Source organism: Lissotriton helveticus, chromosome 3_1, assembly GCF_964261635.1.
Source record: "Lissotriton helveticus chromosome 3_1, aLisHel1.1, whole genome shotgun sequence".
Classification (NCBI taxonomy): Eukaryota; Metazoa; Chordata; class Amphibia; order Caudata; family Salamandridae; genus Lissotriton; species Lissotriton helveticus.
The window spans coordinates 1970322872-1970347402 of NC_136061.1; the positions used below are offsets into that span (position 1 = coordinate 1970322872).

Below are 24531 nucleotides of genomic sequence, written 5' to 3' on the forward strand. Positions count from 1 at the left end.
AGACCTCCCCTACTCCAGGGTACGTGTACATAGCCTCCATGAGCCACCTCCCGCAAGGGGTATGCCTCCGCATGCATCAACCCTCCTCCCGGAGATGTCTCCAGAACGCTCCTTCTAACACTCTTTCTCTTTGACCACCTTTCCTCCTATTTCTCCAGAGGGGACCACGTTCGTATTCCCACAATCAGCTCCCTGATGTGAGTCTTTAATCCGATCACCCTCTTTTCTTCTAGATCTTGATCTGAATACTGTAACCGGTGGCCACTCTGCAAAGCTTTTGTTTTTGTCAAGTCTACGCTGTATTTAGTTGCCAATTCCGAGTTTCTCATGAGCAGCCCTAGCCCTTCGTGTAACATCCTTCGCTACAAACAGTAGCTCATCTGGTTCGTATAGTTCAATTCTCTCTAGTGGCAATGTACCTTCCACTATTTCCTCCACTTCTGTTTTCAGCCTCAGCACATCTATTCTTCTTGCCTTTATCGCAGCCCACAATGTACCTTGGCTAGTATTTCCATTAGAGCCCCTCCCGCCACTGTCCTGAATTTCTCGTCTGTTTTCCTCAGGTGTGTTAGGGGGAACCCTTCTGTTCTCCCATCCTTCTCGAACCCACTCCTGCCTACTATCGCTAGAGGTGTGATGGGACGCCCCCCTATTCCCCACCCCTTCTCGTTCCCACTCCTGCCTGCTTTCACTAAGGCGCACAGTGGGACACCATCCTATCTTCCTGGTTGTTAGACCCAAAAACATTCCTGGATCTATCACTCTGAGTGTCCACAACCGTTTCCCACGTTCTCAAGTCTGGCCTTAATTCTCTCATCGACCTCGGCCTTGGTCCCCTTAGATCCATTGGTCCCCTCCAACCCATCTGTCTTTCCGAGGAGTCTGCCGATGCCACCAAAGGAGTGCTTCTGTCTACTGGCGTTGGCAACTGCCTCCACCCTTCTTCTGTCCCGTTACTCCTGTCTTCACTGGTGCAACTCTCACTCCCCCTTTGCAACGGATTCTCGACTTGTTTCTGCTCTGGGTTGTACACTGATACTATGGGACCTATGGTAACAGGTACCGTAAGCGCATCTGGCAATTTCTGTGAGTGGACACCCTCTTCCACCCGAATCTTCTGCACTGTAAATCGCCCCACTACTCTCGTCACTGGGGAGGGTGGAGGTGCCTTTTCTCCCTTCACTGGATAAAATATATCCTCTGAGGTGTTCTTATCACTCACCATTTTGACCCCACCATCCCCATCAGAATGTTCCCCAGTCTGGGCTGACATTGGCGTTCCCCCCAACTCGGGATTGTATGGGGTGGTCTCTCTGCCAACATCCTCTCTATCAGGCCATCGTCTGTCTCGCTGTCCTCATCCTCGTCTTCTGTATTTCGCCTCTGTGCATCTAGCAACGGGTACAATCTATCCCCTTCTATAGTTTGTACCCTCCATCTCTTTTCCATGGCATCCCATCTCGCATCTTGGACCGCCTTAACTGATCGTTTCACTCTTTCTTGTCGCCTATCTCTGCCCCTGTCATGGGCTGCCCTGATCCATGCATTTAGCGCTTCAAATTGTGTTGGTCTGGGCAAAGGTCGCAACGCAGCCATAATCGCTTTCAGCTGATACAACACTTCTAGTCTAAACGTCCCGTATTTAGGGAAGGTCAATTCTTCATTTCCATCTGTCATCTTACACCAGGTATCAAGCCACAATATGGTATGCAACCCAACATTCGTAGCCATGTAATGAGCTGGAGTATCCTCGGGTGGAGCCTCCTCCCCACCCCGAGGTTCTATCTTGTTTTCGCCTTTAAAACATTTCCGCAACACCTTAAAACATTTCATGATGAAAGCCCAAAACGTTTCCTTGTTCCACAGCGCTTGTTTACTTCCTGATGACAATCCACCAATCTCAGCGCGGCTTCTGACTAACCGCCCTATCTCAGCGCGGCTCCACACCAACCGACCAATCTCAGCGCGGCTCTTTCTGACGTCACTCGCCTCCGTTTCGCAGCAGTTCCCCTCCTTTCTCCGTACTTCTCGCGGTCTTGCATGCGTCCCAATCATACACTGAAAATGATTACTTCCGACCAAGCAACCACTTCCCTGACTGTAAGGCCACAGTCTAACTGTAATTGTCACCTGAACTGGCAAATGTCTGTCCACGAACGACCGGACAATCGCCTCACTGATAGGTTACAAACTCACGGCAACTTCCGACCAGCGTCTGTTACCCACGCACTCACACATTCGTTCCCCCTATCTCGGTCCTGCGGGCGATCAATGGTACCTCATGACCCCCTTAACAATGGTCGACAATTACTTTGGGTGTTCGATACACCCGAACCACTTGGACTCTCCTTGAGCCCAAGATTTTCACTGGTTGCGCGCGCTCACAACCTGTTCCTCTTTCACACTACAGGCATTCAACTCCGCAAGACAATACAACACACAATACAACATAACACCGCAATCTAGCAACGCATGACCCTTTTCATACTCACTCTCCTTCGACCTGCTGCTTTCTGCCGCACTGTCACTCTCCGTCAGTTTTCGTGGAACGCCGTCCTCCATCCGCGATTCTCTGGACACTCATCCTTGTTTCTATGGGCCTCGGGGAAATCTAAACCTACTTCTGGATTACCCTCACTCTAGAAGGTAAACCATCCTACTCTGCTACCAACTGGAAAGGCGGGATTTTACCTCTAGAGTCTGCTTGTCATCCTCCAGAATCCCGTCACAGGTCGACTAGACCTTTTTACCTGCGATAGAGTGAATTAGGCAATCTGTCATATGAGAATAAACAATTTAGAAATCCCAATTGCTTCCCCCAAGAACCACTGACCAAACTAAGTTTGAAAGGTTTATTACATAACCAAAAATAACTGCAGGTACAAACACCTCAGCAAGAGGTTCAAAAGGTAAACAGGCACTAATACAAACATAATCCTACGGAAAAGTCTCAGGCGACTGATAAACAACACCAAGATTAATTCCAGAACCATCAGACTGAACAGAATAGCTATAACCTGGGTTCTGGTACTCATCGGAATAAAGGACATAAATGCTGGTTAATCTGTCCCTACTCTACTCTAAATGACATCCCTACTCAACAATAGCCCAACCTAACCAAAAGGTGTCAGCAGTGGTGACTTCAAAGAAGTTCACTCACTTCCCTCCAAAACTAGAGAAACCTCAGTCATAGCTAAGCTCTTTGACCATCCAACCACTCTCTCTAGCTCCTCAGCCCATCTGCACTGCCTCCACCCTCGGGGTGCTGTCCCTAATACGAAACCCCAAAATGTGAATGACACGCCTTCAGGTACGCCCTCTCCAAGGTGTCGATTACATGAAGTTTTCCCTTTTGGCCTCCTTCCATCCTTGTCCGTTAAACGTCCTTGGGTCTCAGACTCTCTGTCGCTTCCAGTTGTATCTTCAAATTCCTGGTCTACTCCTCCATGTCTGGGTCTAGCATTTCTAACTCTCATACACAATGGGCCCTTCTACTCTACAATCTACTGGGTGATGCACCTGCAGAAGAATATACGCAAATAGGCTCACATTCTAATAATGTTGCAACATTTTCTAAAGCCTCTTTCATAAGCATTTCTATTGTTTATATGTTTAAGCAAAACATTTTCATACAGGCCTGCGCCATTTCCATGAACTAGGCCTCTGCTAGAGTTTTAGGCCTCACGTTTACATGAACAATTCTCTGTGTTCTCTAGGCCTTCAACCTTAACGACAAATGCATTTTCTCTATATTCGACTAATTATTGAGTACATAAAGCATGATCACATTTCAGTAAATCAATCTGAAGGCACATTAGTAAATCAATTAAACACTCTTCTCAATAGTAAACGATTTCATTTCAAAGCAGCTCTATATTGCAGCAAATATGAATTTGCACCTTGTAACGTTGGCTCTGCACATTCTCTGATACCAATTTACTTGAGTACTTGTCTTACATTGCGTCTAAACATGATTAAAAGTCCTCTATATATGCGGGTGCTAACTACTTGTACATATGCTGCACCCCTACAAACTTCACTGTAAACGGCGCTCTCTCACAACCGTGAGAGGAGATTGGGTGAGTGCACTGTGGGGGGAGGGCACATTGTGATTGGCCTCGGAGCCGGTAGTGAGCCAAATGATGTGACTCAGATTTCATCAGCACTCTGTGCGAGGATGACTTGTATCTATCACTGATGGCTCGCTCTGCGTAGCTCTACATAGCTGTGACTGTGGAGTGTAGAACGCTGCACCCGGCATGGCTGGAATGTATGGCGGAATCCCGATTCCGTCTTTGAACGAATGCATCTTTTAGCACGCCTATGTTTTCCGCAAGTCGTTTTGGAACTCCGCTCCCCACTCTAATTAATTTTTTTACTTAATTCAGGATGCTTTCTGTGATGGGGCAGAGCTGTGTGCTTTGCTATAAATGCCCATCTTGTTGAAGTAATCCAGTGGCTTGTGGGGGCACCTCATGTTCTTCCTGATGGGGCTCCTTGGCACCACCCCATCCTATGTTTCCTGTTACTGACCTGTCAAACGCTTGTGTTTCTAGGTGTCTTCTGGGTGAGCTGCGAGGCCGGCACCTACATCCGGACCCTGTGTGTGCACATGGGCCTGCTGCTGGGTGTGGGGGGACAGATGCAGGAGCTGCGACGGGTCCGCTCGGGGGTCCTGGGAGAGAAGGTATGTATGCTCTTGTCTCGGGGTGCATAGACCCCACCCAAGGTGTTGAGTTCAGCTCAGGGCTGCCCCCCTCTGCTGGTAATTAAGCCTTAGGAGAGTGAGCAGACTGCAGGGCAGCGGGCGGGGTGAGGTGCTCCATCCCGCTGCTCCGCGGCCTACACGCCGTGAATGGTGGCTTGGGGTGTTAAACTATCACACCAAGGTGCTCAGTTTATTGAGCTCAGTAATTATCGCCCATTCTGAATTTCTGTGAAATAACATGCAGATTCTTTGATTGCGTCACCAATACTTGCGTGTCCGGATAAAATCACATTTTAGAATGTAACTAGGGTGTGAATTTTATCATCTAGTTACTGGATGTTGTAAAGCTCTCTGCACTCATTTCTGTTCCGTCGCAAGCTTGCCTGGTCATTCTGGGGGTTATTTGGGGGGGGCGTCCCTGTCCGATCGCAGATGGGGTTAAGCTTTGCAGCTGTGCCCTGGTCTAAAAGTAACATTTTATGTTCCTTGCACAGGACAACATGGTGACCATGCATGACGTGCTGGACGCTCAGTGGCAGTATGACAACACCAAGGACGAGACCTACCTCCGATGCTTCATCTACCCCCTGGAGAAGCTCATGGTGTTCTACAAGCGGCTGGTCATGAAGGACAGTGCAGTGAGTGCTTCGAAGGCCTGGGTGGGCGCTGGTGGTGCGCAGAGCCACATGATGAGAAGCAGATTCCATGAACACTCGTGTGAAGATGTCGTGAATCTATCACCCATGGCTGATGGCTCTGTCTGCATGTCCTCTAACCCCCCCCCCTCAAGATGTGTTCGAAAGGGGAGTCCTTAACTCCGCTTTTAAAATCCAAACTCCTTGAGTAGGATGCTGTCAGTGGCCTAAATATGTAAATTGTAGGCTCTTCTGTTGGCATTTTGTGTTTTAGACCTGCAATTTGACAGTACGTAGGTCAAACAGACCTAACTAATCACAATATATACGGAGTCTGGCTCTTTAACCATTGGCTTTCTTCAACCAGTCTCTTCAGCCATTGGCTGCAGACTGTCCATCATGCGTTTGCACATTCAATCAAACTTATCGGCTTTGCCACTGCTAGTTTAAGTGATGAACAAGTCACTCCTTTTATACTTTTTTCCACTGAAAGTATGCCTTTATTAAGAGTGGATCGTGATTCAACCAAGTCAGAATACATACGCAATAAATTACTATTTCATTTAGAACCAGAAATGGGACACACTTGAAAGTTTTGGGGGAATAATTTAGATGTTGGTGTCTACTGCACTTTCCATTAAAGACCGGGCTTTAACCCCCATAAATACTGGCAGGTTTGACGTATTGCTGTTAACCAGTGCATAATGCGGGGGCCCTGGCATGGACTAGAGCCGCTGAGTCCTGCTTTTGTCTGATTTCACTTCTCTTCTCCAGGTCAACGCCATCTGCTAGGGTGCCAAGATCATGCTCCCAGGAGTCCTGCGTTATGAGGATGGCATCGAGATGAACCAGGACATTGTGGTGATCACCACTAAAGGAGAAGCCATCTGCATGGGTAAGAACTGTGTGGGAGTTGTGCCAGGCACGAGTAAGGGCGAGGGCATGGAGCCTGTGTATCCTGTGCACTCTCTACTACTCACTCTCCACTACTCAGTCTCTACTACTCTCTACTACTCACTCTCTACTACTCTCTACTACTCTACTCTCTACTCATTCTCTAATACTCACTCTCTACTACTCACTCAACTACTCACTCTCTACTACTCACTCTCTACTACTCACTTACTACTCACTCTCTACTACTCACTCTCTACTACTCTCTTCTACTCACTCTCTACTACTCACTCTCTGCTACTCACTCTCTACTACTCACTCTCTACTGGTCACTCTCTATTACTCACTCTACTAATCACACAACTAACTCTCTAGTACTCACTCTCTATTACTCTCTAGTACTCTCTACTCACTCTCTACTACTCACTCTCCACTACTCAATCTGAAAAAACACTCTTTGCCTAAATGCACTAGTGAACAAAATGCCATCGGTCTCATCTTTATTACACATGAAGCAATTCTGTTTGTAATCAGGTGGATTTTTAGCTTTAGCTTTATTATGGTTTTTTAAACCTTCATGAACATAACATGCATATATATGCGTAGATATATGTATGTGTGTATATATATATGTATATATACATACATATATAAACATCTGCACATTTATATCAATACCAATATTAAAGCATACTTACATATACATAGATGCACACATATGCATGTTATATTCATGAAAATTTAAAAAAACACTAATAAAAGAAAAACTAAAAAGACACCTAATTACAAACAGATTTGCTTAAACTTTACTAAAGACAACACCAAAAGCAATAAGTCTCGCATTTGCGAGAGATCAAGCTATGATATTGTAAATGACAATGCCATTTATTTATCTGTTTTCAAAAACAACACATAAATAAAAAGTTTGCCATTTACAATGCCAATAGCTCTAACTTTTGCAAAGGCGATACTGTAGCATTGATAATACTTATTAAGCGAGAAGGTAAGCGCTGTACCCAAGGCCGGCGCCCAGAGCTCTACAGGGTCGGGTGATCTTTCATTGCAGGGCAGACTGTGGCAGCAAAACCTGCACACCCAGGTTGCAGCAGGAACTAGCCAGCTCAGCCCCCCGCAGCCCCCAGAGCATGTACACAGCAGGGCTCTGCTGAAAAAATCAGCAGCAGAACAGACAATGCCTGAAACAAAGCTGATTACTTGTAAGCAGATAGAAGTATTGGATGTCAAAGTTCACTGATATCTCGATCAGGCACATCAGATCAGGGTTAGTGCATTTTTTTTATTACATGACCAATGTCTCGCGAATTCTTGTTTTCATTAACGATCAGTGGCGTGGTTTTCCCCACAAACTGGAAACATTTCTTTGAAATTGGTAGTTGAAAGTGAAAATGAAGGGGTATTTTGCCGATCTAATTTCCCGTTAAGCAACTTAACTCATGCCCAAAATGTCTGATTTAATCTTGAAAACCTGCATACAAATAAAGTTGGTAACAAGAGTAATATTAATACTTTTCTCATGAATTAAGACAATTTTGCAAAAGAAACACTTTAGGGCTTGTCACCCCCATCCAAAACAGACGCCCCCTACAACATTACACAACTTCTTTTAATTTAACCTTTCTTTTATTTTGACATGTGAAACGTTCCTGAAAAGGTAACTGGCAAATATTCATGGGATGACCAATACATTGTGTTAGGTGAAAAGTTAAAGGTCCTTTAAATGCATACAAAAGAGACGATAGATCATCCTTAAAAACTGGACTGTCAGATCATCCAGCACTCGCACAACAACCGAGTCTTGTATGATTGAACCACAAATGTATTTACCACGCATGCTTGAACTACGAAGTCTAAACAACGGAATTCTTAATCACGTACATGTCTTTACCACACATGCCTTACAACTAATCATGTGTTGTTAAGGCATTTTTGGTAAATACATATTTGTGGTTAAGAATTTAATCCCCCGACCCCTGCACCTGGCCTGAGTTCCTAAAGTACCCCACTCCCCCCAATCCCTAGTTACTTTTTCATCTCCGCCCTCCCCATATCGCGAAAAACTTACCCCTAATTCTGCTCACCCTCAGGTCCACTTGTATCGCCCTTCAACCGTAGGCTCTCTATCTATCTCTTCCTTACTCTTACCAGAACCTCTTGCTAACTCCCATGTCAGTGAAGACCTTCCTCACCATGAAATTCTCCGAGGTGTCTGTTTTCTTTCAGCTCAATTGATGATCTGGGCAAACTATGGCCTTGAGGTTCCCACTTACCTCTACATCTTCAAACGCCTGTGAAAACCTAAGCTCCACAGGCTCCCTCTCACTCTTAGGTTCCCAGCAAATGCCCTGCTCAATTTAGCTCCTTGAGGCTTGATCTTACTCTCTGATATCTTAGTGTCCAGCCTCAATCTTAGTTTGCAGAGGCTCCTGTTAACCTCACTTTCTACCTCACTCACCCAAAACCTCTCACTCCTAGGTTTCTGAAGTTCTTGTTCACCCTGTGGCTCACTGCCCTTCCTAGTCGCATTTGAATGCCAAAACTCCTGCTTATCCTGTTTTCTCAAAGACTCTACGTGGTCTCCAGGTTTACTTATACTTATTTTCAAGGCCTTGACTGAAAAGTCCCCCACCCCACTGAATGAGACATTTTTGCTCATCCCCAAATGCTAGCTTCAATCATCCACCTCTTCTACTTGGCGGCTGCAGTTGGAAGCTTCCCAAGACTCCTATGTAATTTAGTGAGGCCAGAGAGAGTGGCCATCCTGCCATGTGAAGATTGTAGGGCACTTAGAAAGTTGCACTAAAACCCACTACACAGACTCAGACATACTAGACTGCGAGACTCCCACCTGTGAGTAAAACAGGTGACCACAACAGGTAGATTACGGTATTTTACAAGCCTCTAAAATCACTAAATTATTTAAATGCCTGTTGCAGAAGCTCATATGCACATTCGGGCACAATTTGTACTCTGGCAGGGACAACTCAGCCTTTTATCTTTTCAAGACTATTGAAACTAGTACCATTGTGCTGGAAAAAGGAAAGGTGCATTTTAAATTTTATAAAACGCATTACACAGCATGCTTTGCGTATGTTCTTTATGGGTTTTTTTAAGCAGAAAGAAAGGTTAGTTTGTTATTGTGGTGTTCCTTTGGCCTCTGCGCCTGTAATAAAGAGAGGAAGAAAAGAAGGTGTGTGCACATTGAACTCTTTATTAGCGCTGGGTGTGACTATTTGTCACCCAGTTGCATTACCCTTTCTCCAACTTCTCATCAGCCCCAAAAGTTTTCATTAGAGTTCATACTAAAGTTGCCTGTAATCCCAGTGCACTGTACACCTGCTACAAAAAAGACCTTTAGGTCAGCAGCACGGTTATCTTGACCATAAAGGGACATACCTGGGGTGCAATTGGATCCTTACCCCTCTGGCATTCGGTGCTACAGCACCTGCTGCACTATTTGTACCTATGCCCCTGAATAAGAAGCATATCTACTGGCAATTCAACCAAGAGAGTAGCAGCAAGGGGATTTCCCGTTGCCCCAGGTCTTCCCAGCATCGGCAAAGACAATCATAGCAATCATATTTATAATGTCAATTCTTCACATCGAGTTTACGCCAACAATCTGTGTCAAATAAGAGAAATATCCTTGTTTCTCTGTTAATATTTATTAGTTAAGCATTCCAACAGATGGGCTGAAATAAAAAGGTAAGTTCCGTCCTATAAATATAATCAGATTGGGTGGCGATATGGCTTGGGTAATGCACATCTCTACTGACTATAAAAAACGGCAGTAATAAACAAAAGGAGAAGTATTCAAATTACTCCGCGTCATTTTAAAGAAATGACTATCTGCAACCAGGGAGTGGGTTAAAATGCTGTGCTCTGTCACCCTGCACTGAAGTCAGGCGGGCAACTAGAGCCAAATTTCAGGGGGGACTGAAAAATATTTCAGGGGGGGCTAAATCTACAAACCATAGACATAGTGGCTGTAAGAAGGGGTGAACACACAACAAAAGCCTCATTTACAAGTAAATTATCTTTTAAAGACCTGTTAAGTACTCGGGTGCGGCTGCAATTAGATGCTCGCCAGCCTGCAAAGCTGTCTACGCCTGGGCTGACACACGTGACGGGGGGGGGGCTCTCTTCCCATCGTAAGGCAGAGAGAGAGAGCTCTGCTGCTCTCCGTGGAGAGCCGCTCCCTTGTGTCTTCAGACGGGGAGGGAGATGGCGACCGGCCTGTTGTCATTGCTCCAGGGGTCCATTCATTGTCATTCTAACAGTCTCTAACATCCTGAAACAAGCATTAGAAATGCAATCGGGCTCGGATTTATTTGAGTTTGAGCTAATGGCATTATAAATGCCAATGTATTGTTGCTATGTGTTGTGGAGTGTGTTCATGTGGTGTGTACTGCCAGTGATATACTTGTGAGTGTGAGAATATTGCACCGTTACTGCCTGTGATGTCCTTCTTGTGAGTGTGAGAAGCTTGCACCTCTGCTGGCATGTCTCCTTGTGAGTGTAAGAACTTTGCACTGGTGCTGCCTGTGATGTCCTTCTTGTGAGTGTAAGAAGCTTGCACTGCTGCTGCCTGTGATGTCGTTCTTGTGAGTGTGAGAAGCTTGCACCGCTGCTGCCTGTGATGTCGTTCTTGTGAGTAGGAGAAGATTGCACCTCAGCTGCCTGTGGTCTCCTTGTGAGTGTAAGAAGCTTGCACAGCTGCTGCCTGTGATGTCCTACTCACTACTCTACTCTGCACTCACTACTCTACTCACTACTCTACTCACTACTCTACTCCCTACTCTGCACTCACTACTCACTACTCTACTCACTACTCTGCACTCACTACTCTACTCACTACTCTGCACTCACTACTCACTACTCACTACTCTACTCACTACTCTACTCACTACTCACTACTCACTACTCTGCACTCACTACTCACTACTCACTACTCTACTCACTACTCTACTCACTACTCACTACTCACTACTCACTACTCTGCACTCACTACTCACTACTCTGCACTCCCTACTCACTACTCTACTCACTACTCTACTCACTACTCACTACTCTACTCACTACTCACTACTCTACTCACTACTCACTACTCTACTCACTACTCTACTCACTACTCACTACTCACTACTCTACTCACTACTCACTACTCTACTCACTACTCACTACTTTACTCACTACTCTACTCACTACTCACTACTCTACTCACTACTCTACTCACTACTCACTACTCTACTCACTACTCACTACTCAACTCACTACTCACTACTCTACTCGAAATACCACACACACACACACACTCAGCAGCAAGCAGAGCGTGGACATAAAATTAAAAACTAACGGCAGGCCCAATAAAGAAATCGTCACACACTCCAACACGCTAAATGTCACATACATATTAAATAGTATAAAGGACAACTGGCACAAACATACACACATGTACCGTCTGTAATATAAAGATAAGCAGCAAACACAATAAATGCTATACGTACAAACGAAACTGTACACATCCATCCAAATGACAACACCCATGCACCAAAAACTCAAACGTACTACATAATACCAAAGAGGAGACAGAAACTAGTTAACAGATATACAAGTAAATTAAATAAACTCCAAATAGCACAAAATAAGTGCAAGACATACAAACCAAAAGGCACACAAGCGACACAATTAGCAAATGAACCTACCAACAGAGATTTGTTAAAAGTCGCCTAAATGCACATTATATGTACATAATCAAATGGTATTCGAATGCAGCTGAAATGCCCACTCCGATCATTAATCTGTGAATGAAGCACAAATGATGAAACACACAGGGGCTGGATAAGTATCTGCCCACCAGCGCTTATTAATCAAAGACAAATATCGCTCTGAAACGTTTACTTTGTTCCAGGCAGAAGGGATTTATTCAGTTTTCAATGTGAACAAGGCCCGAATTCTATTCCTCTCAGAAAAGTGCAGCTAGCTCTGTCACATTACAAGGTAAAAATCTGTTTCTCATTAGAATATAAATGCAAATAAAAATTCCTGTTGTCAAGAAATATTTTCCAACTGGGTGGGGCTGCCCACTTCCCTCCGGCTCGATTTCACACTTCTGTTTCTGCAAAGAACTTGATAAATCTTCTTTCCAATTGGTGATGGAAAAACGTAAAACCCCCAAATACTAATTTAAACATACAAACGTTCGAAATGTGCAGCAAAAACGAAACTAGACCGAGAGAGCGGAACCAAAGTGAAAAAAAAACATGTCTGCAAGAGCCAAACATACCCATGGGCCGCTTGAAGTCACATTATTATGTCAGTCACATCATAGCGCTTTAGGGCTTTCACCTTATTCACAACCACTTTCACTTCCCTTACTTTTCTGAGGCACATTCAGGTTCTCTATCTATTCTAGACTCTGTATTTCTCTCTATCCCATCTCTCTGTGTCTCTCCCGCTCCTGCAAATACTGGGCAAATACTGGTATTAGGCGCTACAAACTACTCCTGCCCTTCCCTCCTAGACATTTTGCACCTCGAGGCACTGTCCCTGGGCCAGTCTTTGGGGTACTCGTTTGCTGAGAACCTTGACCTTCTGCGCTTAAAGGCTCTGTGTCCAGGACCTGTGGCTCACGATGCAGCCTACTGCACCCCCCTCATGCTCCGGCACCCTCGGGCTGATGACTCTTCTAAACTAGCGTTCATGGGCAGCTGAGAGTGCCTCGAGGCGCGCCGCGCGTGGCATGGACAGTAATCCCTAGTGCCCTGTGCAGGTGGTGGTCAGTAGGCTGGAGGAAGTGGTCTGCGTGGAGAATGGCATCCAAGCTCTGGGGTACAGCTATCAATACAGGGGCCTGTTCTCAGTCTTTGGCTCCTTTCTGATAAGGCAGCTCAGTTGGCTTATGCACTGCCTGAAGCGATCTGCTTTTAAAGTGAGAGTCACGATATCAGTTTAGCAGGGCCGCCCAATCCTGCTAACCTGACTGCCTCGGGTTCAGCAGCTTAGGGAGAACTGGTGATGCGTGCAATAAAGGAACGATCGTTGCTCATACACTTAACTATCCCTGAATAGGAGATATAAACACATGTAGGACTTAGAGGGGGATTTTCTTGCACTGTCAGTGACCTAGTCAAAGAGGTCACGAACGAGCCGAAACTATCAGAACTCCAACTTTCCGCACAATGACCCCATAAATACATTTGCCCAGGGCGCCCCAAATGCATGAAACTACCGGCATGTTATTAAAGCGTTACAGCGTAACAAGGTTCTATAAAATTAATTACCTTGGGCCCGGGGAGGAATGCACGCCTCGAGTCATTATAGAATACTGCATTTAGTAGATTCTTGCTGCGCTGTAATGGAACCCCAAGAGGTACGACACTCTCGGTTGGCACGAGTTCGGGGAATAATAGAGGTAGAGATAGCGCTGCAATGGATTTCATTCGGCCCCTCGAAATATAGGAGTTGGGCGTGCTCACTTCACTCGCTCCACACGGCGAGCACACAACTGACACCGAACCTCACAGGAACCTTTAAAAGTTGCTGTAAACAACGCATTCCACAGAAAGTGTATTACCCTATTATACAAGGCGGCAAAACCCAACATGCATTTAGAGGTAACTCCGCAGCATCAGCGTGGGGGCAGGTTTAGGTCCCTTGACAGATGAAATATTGGCCCATTGCTGTCCACAAACGGATGAGCTCCCGCCCAAGCAGTCAGTGGCGTCTAATCCACTACGGCCACACTCATAGTGTATATTGGACTCCCTAATACATAGACTGGGGCTGAAGGAAGACTGGGTGTGTCTGTTGTGGGGAGGAGGGTGCAGAGTTTCTCCACCAGGACTGGAGTTCTGCAGTGGCTTGTAGGTTTTGGTGTGAAGTCTTCGCTTCTCTACAAGAAATCACTGAGGTCCGTTTTTTTTTTGCCGAGTTTTATATAGCGCAAACTTGACCCGAATCGGGTATCAGAGCGCTTTACAGAGCACCAGTTACGTTACATGAGGACACAACACTCACCTTTAAAGTTGCTGGGGACGGCCGCCGGTGCAATCTGCAGACTGCAGAGTTCACAGGAGAGGAGGGGCTGGGGCCGGGAGGAGCAGCTCAGGCTCGCAGTCCGTAGTCGCAGGCTCCGCTCAGCTCGAAAGGAATTTGAAAAGGAGGAAGTGGGGGGGGTCCCCAAAGATAAAGGGCAAAGGTATGGGGCGGGGCAGTACCCTACCTGACGCGCCCACCACAGCACCACTGACTAAATAATCTGACCCACGATTGGGTCACAGGAACCCCAGGGCAGATCAGCACACTTTTGGGGGCAGGTCGGGAAGTTGCTGCTGGTATTCGCAGACCCTCATTGGAAGCAGCTTCCCGCCTGCAAAGATATACGGCCCTGCAGGTGTTACTTGTGGGCAGGAGCTGCAGGGCACAGAGAAAAGGGGTGTGATGACTGAGGAGGCAACCTTCGGTAAGACTGAGCACCCCCGCAATGGATTCCTGCGCGGAGCCCGACTCACCTCCCTGCTTGGCATCGTTCATCCCGCACGCTCCCTGCAAACAGTCATAAAAGTCCAGGTCCGGCCAGTCAGAGCCGACGGGGATGCATCTGTGAACGGGCAAGTGCGCCCTTTGCTTGCGGGGGCCCCTCAGCCCCTGCTGCGTGCTCCGGAAGAGCCCCTTGTCTCGCAGGGCAGACCCCTTTTGTAGCAGCAGAGATAAGGCAGCAGCCGGTGCGGGCTGCTCACAGTTAGGTATCCCATACGCTTGTCTTGCATCCTCCTCCTCTTCCCCCCTCCCTCCACGGGGCTCTCTCGTCGCGCCTGCGTACACCCAGTACACACAGGCCATGCTTCCCGACTCAGAGGGGGTGGGAGGGGCGCTGAGGAGAGAGGGAGGACATCTGCGAGCTTACCGTGTCACTGTTCTGTTGCATGCAATGGTGTACGCGCTCGCACCATCTGGATTGCATTACACGGGCACTCTGACAGCTCGTAATTAAGATTAATCACTCTGCCGTGCTCGTTCTCGCACACAATATGCCACATCGGGCACGCGTAAATTACTTACAGCCTATCACGTCAACGCTACTACATACACAGCACAGGGAAGACGAATCACTAGGCAGATGACAGAATACACTAAGGAATGTGTCTGTTCAGAGCCCTAGAGATCCTTTCTTTCTTCTTTAGCATTAGGAGCTCGAAGCTCCGCCCCACTTCGTGGTCCGTAGGCCGAGCCCTAAAAACGGCTCACAGCTATCCTCAACCAATTGGCCTCTGCACCAGGCGAACGGCCTCTTTCACAATCCGATCCGGCATTAACGTCCCGGGACGGGTTTCTTTTCACGAAAAGTAGGGGAACGGTTTTCCTTGAATTAAAAAAGTATGGGCACGCCGTGCCCCTCCGATCCCACCCACTTCAACCACTGTTTAAAGTACTGCAGAGGTGGCAAAGAGGGACACCACAAAATACATTCATGTAATAACCCATGTCACAGACATACAACAAACAATTCTGGGCTATCTAGGTTTGAGGGAAACTTATAGTTGTGCTGCTGAAACTTTAACTTTATTTGTTGCATATGAGTGTGAGTCAAAGAGAGCGCCCAGGAAATGGACACAAATTCAGTGATATTTGGGCTGGAAGGGGTTAAGTTTTCAATATCAGAGAGTGAGGGTTTCTCTTGGTATTGCCAATTAGCACTTGTATCGCTCACAACCCCTCCACAGGCCAGTACCATTGGGTTCTGCGGGAGGGATGGAGCGTAGCTGTATTCAGTGCAGTAGGTGCTGTGGCACTGAGGCAAAAGCCTGTGATGGGAGCACTGTATCCCAATTATTTCTAGATTTTGATCCCCATTTTGTTGAATGTTTATGTACATTGAGGCAACAAGAAATTATACAAAATGGACCATGCCTAGAAATCACTCACAAGGCAGGATCTGCAGTCCCCCATGGAGAGCTTCCTCTTTTTTTTCTTGTCCCTTTGGCTCTGTTTTCCCCAATCAACTTTGTAGAGGCAAGAGGGCGACAGTTCATTTACTTTGTTCATGCGTCAAAACCAAGGACTCCCACACCAAAACACTGGGCCTGAACGGCAGGCACACTGGGCATGAGGATACAGACTTGCTGGAGGAGATAGGGGATGGAGGGGATATGAAGCCCAGATATGGCTGGTAGTGGGTGACTTACATGCAGTTATAGGGCTACCCTTATATATTTGACTACATTGCCTCAAATAATTCTTAATTATTAACACAACCAGTTTGTTTGCAAATGCGAGACGCTAATAGGTGGATACTACAAGCATTTGCAATGCACTAGGGCTTGCAATTGTGAGATTTTGAGCTATTGGCATAGTAAATGGCAATGCCTTTTATTTGTGTTTAAAAAACCTGCATTAATAAAAGGCATTTTCATTTACAATACCAATAGGTCAAAGTTTCTAAAATGCGAGACTTATTGCATTGCAAATGCTTGTTGTTTAAAAGCGCCCCATGCTGCGCTTCACTAAAGGCCATGCCCCTTTCTTTAGATGAGCCCTGTCTAAAGAAAGGTCCGCGGCCGCTATTAAAGTGAAAGTGCGGTATGGAGAGTTTTGACCGAAAAAAACATTTGCTCGTCAAGTTGACATACAAAGGCATTAAAAGCGCTCTGTGAAAGCGTCAATGGCGTGCTGAATGCGCTGAATGTTGCAGGAAAGCATGTAGTGCCTGCAGTAGGAGAAACCATTAAAGAATATAGTGCTTACAGAGTGAATAAAAGTACTGTGTAACAACCGAAGTAAAAGAGCCAGTCCTCATGGGAGGTTACAAATGAAGACAAGGCGGTGCTAAGGAGGGGCTAACAAGCCTATAGAGGAATCAGAAGCCATCATTTACGAAAGACAATGACACAAGCTAATGACAAATATGGGCGGAGAGTGGGCGGGGCTTTAAGTCCATACTCCAATACAGCATGGCTCACAGTGTAGCGCTTGCGCAGCCCAGGGCTGACCTAAAAAAAAGAAGCACTGGCTTAAAGCCTAATATCCTGGTCGTACCATCCCTTAGCTATTACAGTCTTATTTTCTTAACTTCAGCTATGTATGGCTGAACTCAGCATGTGGTGACACCAGTGGTTACTACAGACAGCTGTACCCTGGCAAAATCACAGTGTAGCCAGCCTTCTATTTGGATTATATTCTTATATTTTTATAGGCTAGCCTGGGACACGTGCAACACTCACCATGCCATGTCCCTTTTTCAGGAAATAAGCACATGTCTACCTACACTCAATTTCACTCTACTCTTTCAGGGTTGCTCTGGGCTGTCTGAAATTAACATTATTACAAAGGCACAGCTACTTGTACTTGCGATAAAGTGTCACCCAACACTCAATGAAATGTCACACATAAGCACACTTGCGCCATTGAAATGCCACACATAAGCAAACGAAAACTTGGCAGCTATGCATGGTGGAACCTATATGTACTTTGCAAGGAAGAGGGCTCAAGTTTTGTCACACCATTGGTAAGGACTTGTGCCCTGACTTCACCAACACTCTCACCCCACAACCCACGCACTCACCAATATGCACTGCAGTTTTTTTCTTTTTCTCTCAGTATTATGACAGATGTGTACCTGCTTCATATACTTTTGCATATATTCACAATTACATGTTGGCACACCTGACCATTCCTCTGTGTGCTCTGCAGAGAGACCAAGGATTGGATGGACATTTATTTAGAACCCCTTTATGCACTGTGTTTGGCCTGAACTTCACAGCTCTCAATTATGACCCTCCCACCACTTGAACTCACACAGCTGCAAAGGAGCAACACTTTTCACACTACCCATGAGTACTATGTTGCATGCAAAACTACAGAAACACACCACCCTGAAAAATGCAAATTCTCTTTGGGAATGCAAGAGTAAGTAAAACGTGAAACTCAAACAGGAACAACATTACTGTTCCTAAATTCAGAGGACAGTGACTGTTTTTGCTGATAGTGGGGAACAGTGGTGGGGAGGGGAGCAGGACATTTAAAGGTGAGACGCTGGCACCACTAGGCCCACAACTGCCCCCAACCCCACCGCCCTCCCTACTTTAATGCCACAACCGGTCCTTCTCCCACAGGTCTCAATGCCTACAAGTATTTTATCTGTAAAATCATTTGATTCAACGCTTTTCCAGCGCCATACTAAAATTGTATGCAGGCAAAAAACAATAGTGCATTGTAATTGTAATGGCATTTATACAGCGCTTCCTACCCCTGATGAGGGGTCGAAGCGATTTACGCCAGGCAGCACGCTGCGCCGCAACCCAAGGTTAATGGTTAGGTCAGTGCTATTGGTTTCTGTTGAATATTGGGATTAGTCTTGTGCACTCAAAGCAAACCATTCCATGCAGCTATTTCAGCTTTTTTATGGCGGACTAAAATAATAGTTGTTGGTTACAATTATTATAAAGAGGGGAAGGGGAGCTCAAGCAAAAGGCTGGTGGGATTAATACAGGATTCAGTGGAGATTACATATTGTTAGGTTGCATAGGTATGACTTTCAGTGGAAGGAGAGATTGTGATCTTGTAGATGAGTTGTAGAAAATTTGCTGAAGCAGAGAATAGTCAAATGTGCATGTGTTTGAGTATGTTGTGCTCAGACAGAGGAGGCATGCAGATTATGGAAGGGAAGGAGAGGGGAATTTAAAAGAGAGAAGAAAAAAGGAGAGGCGACAAACAGAAGTTTTAATTAAATGTCAGGTTTTTTTTAAATATCAAAAACAAGGGGTACCAGAAACTATGTGTAACCAGGTCCTGCACACGAGCTCCAGGGCGAAATGTATATCAAAGGGCTGTGCAGTTCCTAGTGGGAGGGGAAAGGAAAGGAGGGTCTTTCTTCGTGATGCCCTCACACACCCCGAAGGATGTCATGCTTCATCATTGGGCCAAGCTCCTTGTCGGTCCGGCGCTGCAATGCCTGATGGGCACTTGTAAATGGGGCTCTTTGGCGGAGATGCAGGTGTGAGGGCTGGGTAGTGCACAGGGTAGTGAGTTAAAATAAGTCTAGAGCTGTTCTACTGTCATATGTTTTATTCTTGCTGTAGCTTAGGCTTAATTAAAATATGAGGGAGCCCTACACTGATGTGATGTTCCTATAGGGCTGAGGTGGTGTAGTGGGTCAACATGTTTCGTGCCTGTTTAGCCCCTAGCGGGTCTGGTGGCAGTTCATGAGGACCAAATTTAATGAATTAAAACAGTGAGTGGTGCACTACCGTTGGTCTGGTTCTCGAATTTGTGTCTGATGACCGTATTTACTTGTGAAGATTGTCCTATATTGATAATTTGTAGTAGGTACTTGAATCAGGTGAACCATCTCTGCTACTAGACTACTGCTAGACCACTGATTCAGTCATGCCAGTTGATTAGCCCAAGGGTAGAAAGTGAGAAATAATGGCTGGACTCATGTCAAGAAAATACATGCGATATAATATGCAAATTGAAAAAAAGATTCTGGTGTTCATCCTCAGATTTGACTCGGAGTATTAATTATGCAGCAGAGTGGGACACACCTAATGCCTCTGGTTTCCTTTGGCACCAGATGGAAAGTGTGGACAGCTTCCCAGAGAGTGGAAGTGTATTACCTACATTGCAGTGGCTAGAGGGAAGGGGATACATACACTTGTGTGAGTGAGGGGATGGGGAAAGGACTCCCTTTGCAAATCAAATGTACACTTTTGTAAGCAAATGGCTGCTGATTACACTTCTGAAGAACTGCCCATTTTTAGGTCGAGCCTGGGCAGCACATGTGCTGTGTGGCAGGCTGTATTCATGTATGGACTTGAAGGTACACCCATTTCTCACCCATCTTTTCAATTGGCTCCTGTTACTGTCCTTTCTAAATACTTGCTTTTGATTCATGAATAGGCTTAGTAGTCCCTCCTTGGCACCGCCTTGTCTGCATTTGAAACCTCCCATGAGTACTGGAGTTTTAAGGTCTCTCTTAGAGCAGCACTTTTGCTGTCTCTTCGAGACATGCAGTATTCAGTATATGTGCATTAAGCTCTGCCTGTGTTCCGCCTATCTTTACAATTGGCTCCTCCTCCTTTCCTTTGGAAATGATGGCTTTTGATTCGTCAGTAGGCTTAGTAGTCCCTCCTTAGTACCTCCTTGTCTCTCTTTGTAACCTCCCATGAGGATTGGCCCTCTTTCTGTGGTGTTACGCAGTATGCTTTATTTACTGTCTGAGGGCACTATTTTCTTAAATGGCTTTCTCCTATCACATGCACAACATGATTTCCTACAAGCTGAACCTGCTTGTTTACAATTTTTATTTATTTATTTAAAGTTTTAGATAGCGCAAACATGACCCATTATGGTATCAGAGCGCTTTACCAGGAAACGTATGGTACATACATGAAGGTATCGGCAAAGTACAGGGATTGGGGATAGGGAAAAGTCAATAGTGGGAGATAGCCGTGACTATCTACAAGAGTCAATACAGTTCCAAAATCAGCTATGACTTGAGTACAGTAGGGCACAAGGAGGAGATCTATATAATAAATAGTACAGATCCAAGTACAGGATGGCGTGGGCAGAATACAGGGATGGGGGTTGGGGAAATGACAAAAGTAGGGCAAAGCCGTGGATATATACAAGTGTCAATACAGTTCCAAGATCAGCGGGCGATTTGATAACAATAGGAGGAAAAAGATATGTACAAAAACTGGTACAGGGAGCATTGGAAGGAGTGAGAGTTGATACAAATAGTAGGTCATACGAATGTGCACCAAGGAAGCGTTATTGGAAGAATTTGCTCATTAAGAAGGTTTCGCTTCTTTTTTGAAGAGCGTCAGAGAAGGTATTCTTATGATGGAGGAAGGAAGCAAGTTCCAGATTCTTGGTGCAGCTCCGGAGAATGCTTGATTGTACGTTTTTGCCTTGCGGAAGCAGGGTGGCTGGAGCACACGGTCCTGGCGGATCTGGAGTTTCTGGATCTCCCAGATAACACGAGTTTCTGGGCAAGATATGCTGGGGAGTTCGTGTGCAAGGCTTTGTGAGTGATGCAGGCTAGCTTCAGATGAATTCTGTCTTCAAGGGGAAGCCAGTTGAAGGCCTTCAGGTGTGGAGAGACATAGTCAATTTTTTTTAACTGGATAAGAGTCTGGCTGCTGCATTGAGGCAAGCTTTTAGGGGGCAGTCGAAATCTTGGGCAGGCCAGATAGTGTGGAGCAGCCATATTTGATTCTGGAGATAACTAAAGCCTGAAAAACTTTTTTTAGGTCGGCAGTTCCAAGGAAGGGTTTCAGTTTGCTCAAGTAGCTCAGATGGAATCTGGCAGTTTTGGCCATCTCGTTGATGTGTTCAATCATATTCAGGTTGTGGTCTAAAATAATCCCAAGAGATTTGGCGGAATCCACAATGGTAGGGGTGCAGTTTAGTCCTGTGATGGAGTTAGTCCATTCAAGGATGTCAGCAGATTTTTTTGGGGGGGAGATGAGAAGAAACTCGTTTTTTGGGGCATTTAGTTTGAGCTGGTTGTTGGCAAGCCAATGGACAGTCAGTTTCAGGGCATCATTTAAATGGGTGATCTCCTCAAGAGAGGAGATTTTAATGTAGATCTGGGTATCGTCGGCATACACGTGGAAGTAGTTGTTGGCCGACTGGAGAATTTCAGCAAAAGGTTTGAGGTAGAGATTGAAGAGGGTAGGGGACAGAGTGAAGCCTTGCGGGACACTGATGGAGATCGGGGAGGGAGCGGATAGGTTATTGTTGACAAGGAATCTCTATGTGTAGTTATGGAGGAAGGAACCTCCTAAGCCCATCCTGTGTTCGAGGCATTCAAGGAGTTTCTCGTGGTTGACTGTGTCGAATGCCGAGGAGAGATCCAGAAGGATCAGAAGACATGTTTTTGCCTTGGTCAAGGGCTAGGAGAGCATCGTCAACGATGTGAAGAATAGTAGTTTCAGTGCTGTGCCCAGGCCTGAACCCCGATTGGAATTCATCGAGTAGATTGAAATTGGCGATGTGTTGACTTAGTGGTAGCTGCACACATTTCTCCAGTACTTTCGCGAGAAGAGGTATAATCAAGATGGGTCGGATGTTATCTAGAATTTCCGAATTCAGAGTGTTTTTTTTAGGATGGGGATTACTTGCCCGGTTTTCAGTGACTCGGGTATGGTCCCTTGGAGAAGGGAAGCATTGATAATGGTAGTCCAGATGGGAGCGATGAGTTAGGTGGTCGCTGCCAAGCAGTTGGCGGGGAGGGGGTCGTTAAAGTGGGCATTCGGTTTTAAGGAGGATAGAATTTTTTAGATGGAATGGTCATCATAAAGTTCGAATTTGGACCAGTGAGCCTTGTTTTTGGGTGTTGCTTGGTGGGGACGAGAGGATAGAAGAGTCCTAGACGGAGAAGGAGGGGAGTTCGAGGAGGTCTTGAGTTCGTTACCCGGCAAGTTGATTTCGGTTGCGAAGAAGGAGGAGAACTCAACGCAGGAGATTGGGGATTTAGTGGATACTTTTGATGATTATGCTAGTTTGTTTGATTGAAATTCGACTACTTCAAAAAGTTTGCGTGGTCTGTTCTTGGCATTTTCCAGCTCTCAAATGAAGAACTCTTTTTTGGACAAAAGGATATTCTTGTTGTACGTATTTCTGGCCTGACAGAGGAGTTTAAGGTGGGAGGCTGAGGGGTGCTGTCTCCAGTTCCTTTCTTTCAGACGGAGAACTCTCCTTTCGTCATTGAGGGGTCTGCTGAACCAAGAGTTTTTGACTTTGATTTGGGACCTTATGAACTTAAGCGGCCAGATGGTCCAAGATGTTAGTCATATTCGAGTGCTAGTGATCTGTGAGGTCGTTGACCTTAGATAGATTCGGGGGGGAGATGCTCATTCTCGTAGTGGGCAGTCAGTTTCTCGAGGTCTAGGCTCTGAGCCAGCATTTTGGTTTCATTGGTTGCCCAAGTTTTTTCAGGCAGTGGTCAGGTATAGTGAAGGTGATGATGTGGTGGTCTGACCAATCACATGGCTCTATTGAGTTCAGCTTGACCGCCGAAGCCTTAGCGATAATCCAGTCCAAAGTAGCGCCTTTTGTGTGGGTAGGCATGGTGCAGACCTGGGTGAGTGATTGATCGGTGAGGAAAACTTTGACAGGGTTGACCTGGGAGTTATTGGGGTCATTCCAGTGCATATTAAAGTCACAGAGGAAAATGTCATTGGAGTGAGGAGACACCTTAGGAGTGATGATTTCTATGAGGAGGTCCAAGAAAGTGTCGTTCCTGCCTGGGGGTGGTAGAAGATGAGCAGTTTGCATAGCTGAGAAGTGGTACTACTAATGGAGAGGGCAATATATTCGCAAGAATCCGTAGGCTCAGTGTGCAGTTCTGTGACAAGGAGGTCTGAGCGGTAAATGCAAGCAATGCCTCCTCCCTTCTTAATTTGTCTGTCAAGTCTGGTGATGTTATAGTTGTGCGGGACCAATAGGTCAAGGTGCAGTGATGAGGATTCATTGAGCCATGACTCGGTTAGGATAGCTACATCGGTTTTGTGGTTAAGGATGAGGGCGGCGATGTCCGAGGCATGTCACGCAGCTGACGGGCAGTTAAGAAGTAGGCCGAAGAGTGGGGCATCAGAACGAATGTTGTAAGGAGGGGAAGTTAAGGGAACTTTTGTAAAGTTGTTGCTGTTTACCCATCTGTTACGGAGGGATGATAACCTGGTAGTGTTGATTGCGTTAGTAGGAATCAGGCAGTCAACTTCCTTGTCAGGAGGACAGGAGGAGTCGGGGGGCTCAAGTAGGGTAAGAGGAGGGTTAGGGTCTCCTCCTCCGAGAGGTAATTAGGAAGTTTGCGAGGGCGAAGGTGTTGGCTGGCCCTTGGCATGGGCTGGAGAGTGGGTGAGGTGAGAGAGGGGGAGACAGACTTAAGAGAGGACTTGAAGGTGGCGATAGAGTGTTCAGTGAGGAGAAGGATGTTCTTCAGATCAGATTGGGATTTCTAGATTCTCTGAATTATGATGGATGCTCTGCTGTTCAAGGTTTCAAAGTCCAAGGGTAAGGGTTGAGCTTGTGGGCAGGGGACCCGGGAGTCAGCACCGGGGCTATTGGCGAGTGTGGGAGGCCAGGCGAGGGAGCTCAACCTCACTGTGGTTGGGTTACTGAGAGGCCAGGAGAGCGGAGGGCTAGGCAATCTCTGAGAGTAGGGGGATCCATTAATGTTGCGGGGAAGGGTCGGTGAACTGAGGGTGAGGTGGTTGTTAGTTGGTGGGCTAGAGGGCAAGGAGCGAGGTTGGCTAGCGGGGGGTGAAG

General features: G+C 46.1%; 2 non-coding genes and 1 pseudogene across 2 annotated transcripts; all 3 read left to right on the forward strand.

The window, feature by feature from the left end:
• The first annotated feature begins 4134 nt into the window (after window positions 1-4134).
• On the forward strand, window positions 4135-4203 carry LOC144825788 (small nucleolar RNA SNORD83; annotated as a pseudogene).
• Window positions 4204-4722: 519 nt separating this feature from the next.
• Window positions 4723-4850, forward strand: LOC144825844 (small nucleolar RNA SNORA36 family). Its single transcript, XR_013609616.1, has one exon. It is a non-coding gene; the product is annotated as a small nucleolar RNA SNORA36 family (small nucleolar RNA).
• A 539-nt stretch (window positions 4851-5389) lies between these two features.
• LOC144825790 (small nucleolar RNA SNORD83) lies at window positions 5390-5464 on the forward strand. The gene has a single exon (XR_013609572.1). It is a non-coding gene; the product is annotated as a small nucleolar RNA SNORD83 (small nucleolar RNA).
• Window positions 5465-24531: the final 19067 nt, after the last annotated feature.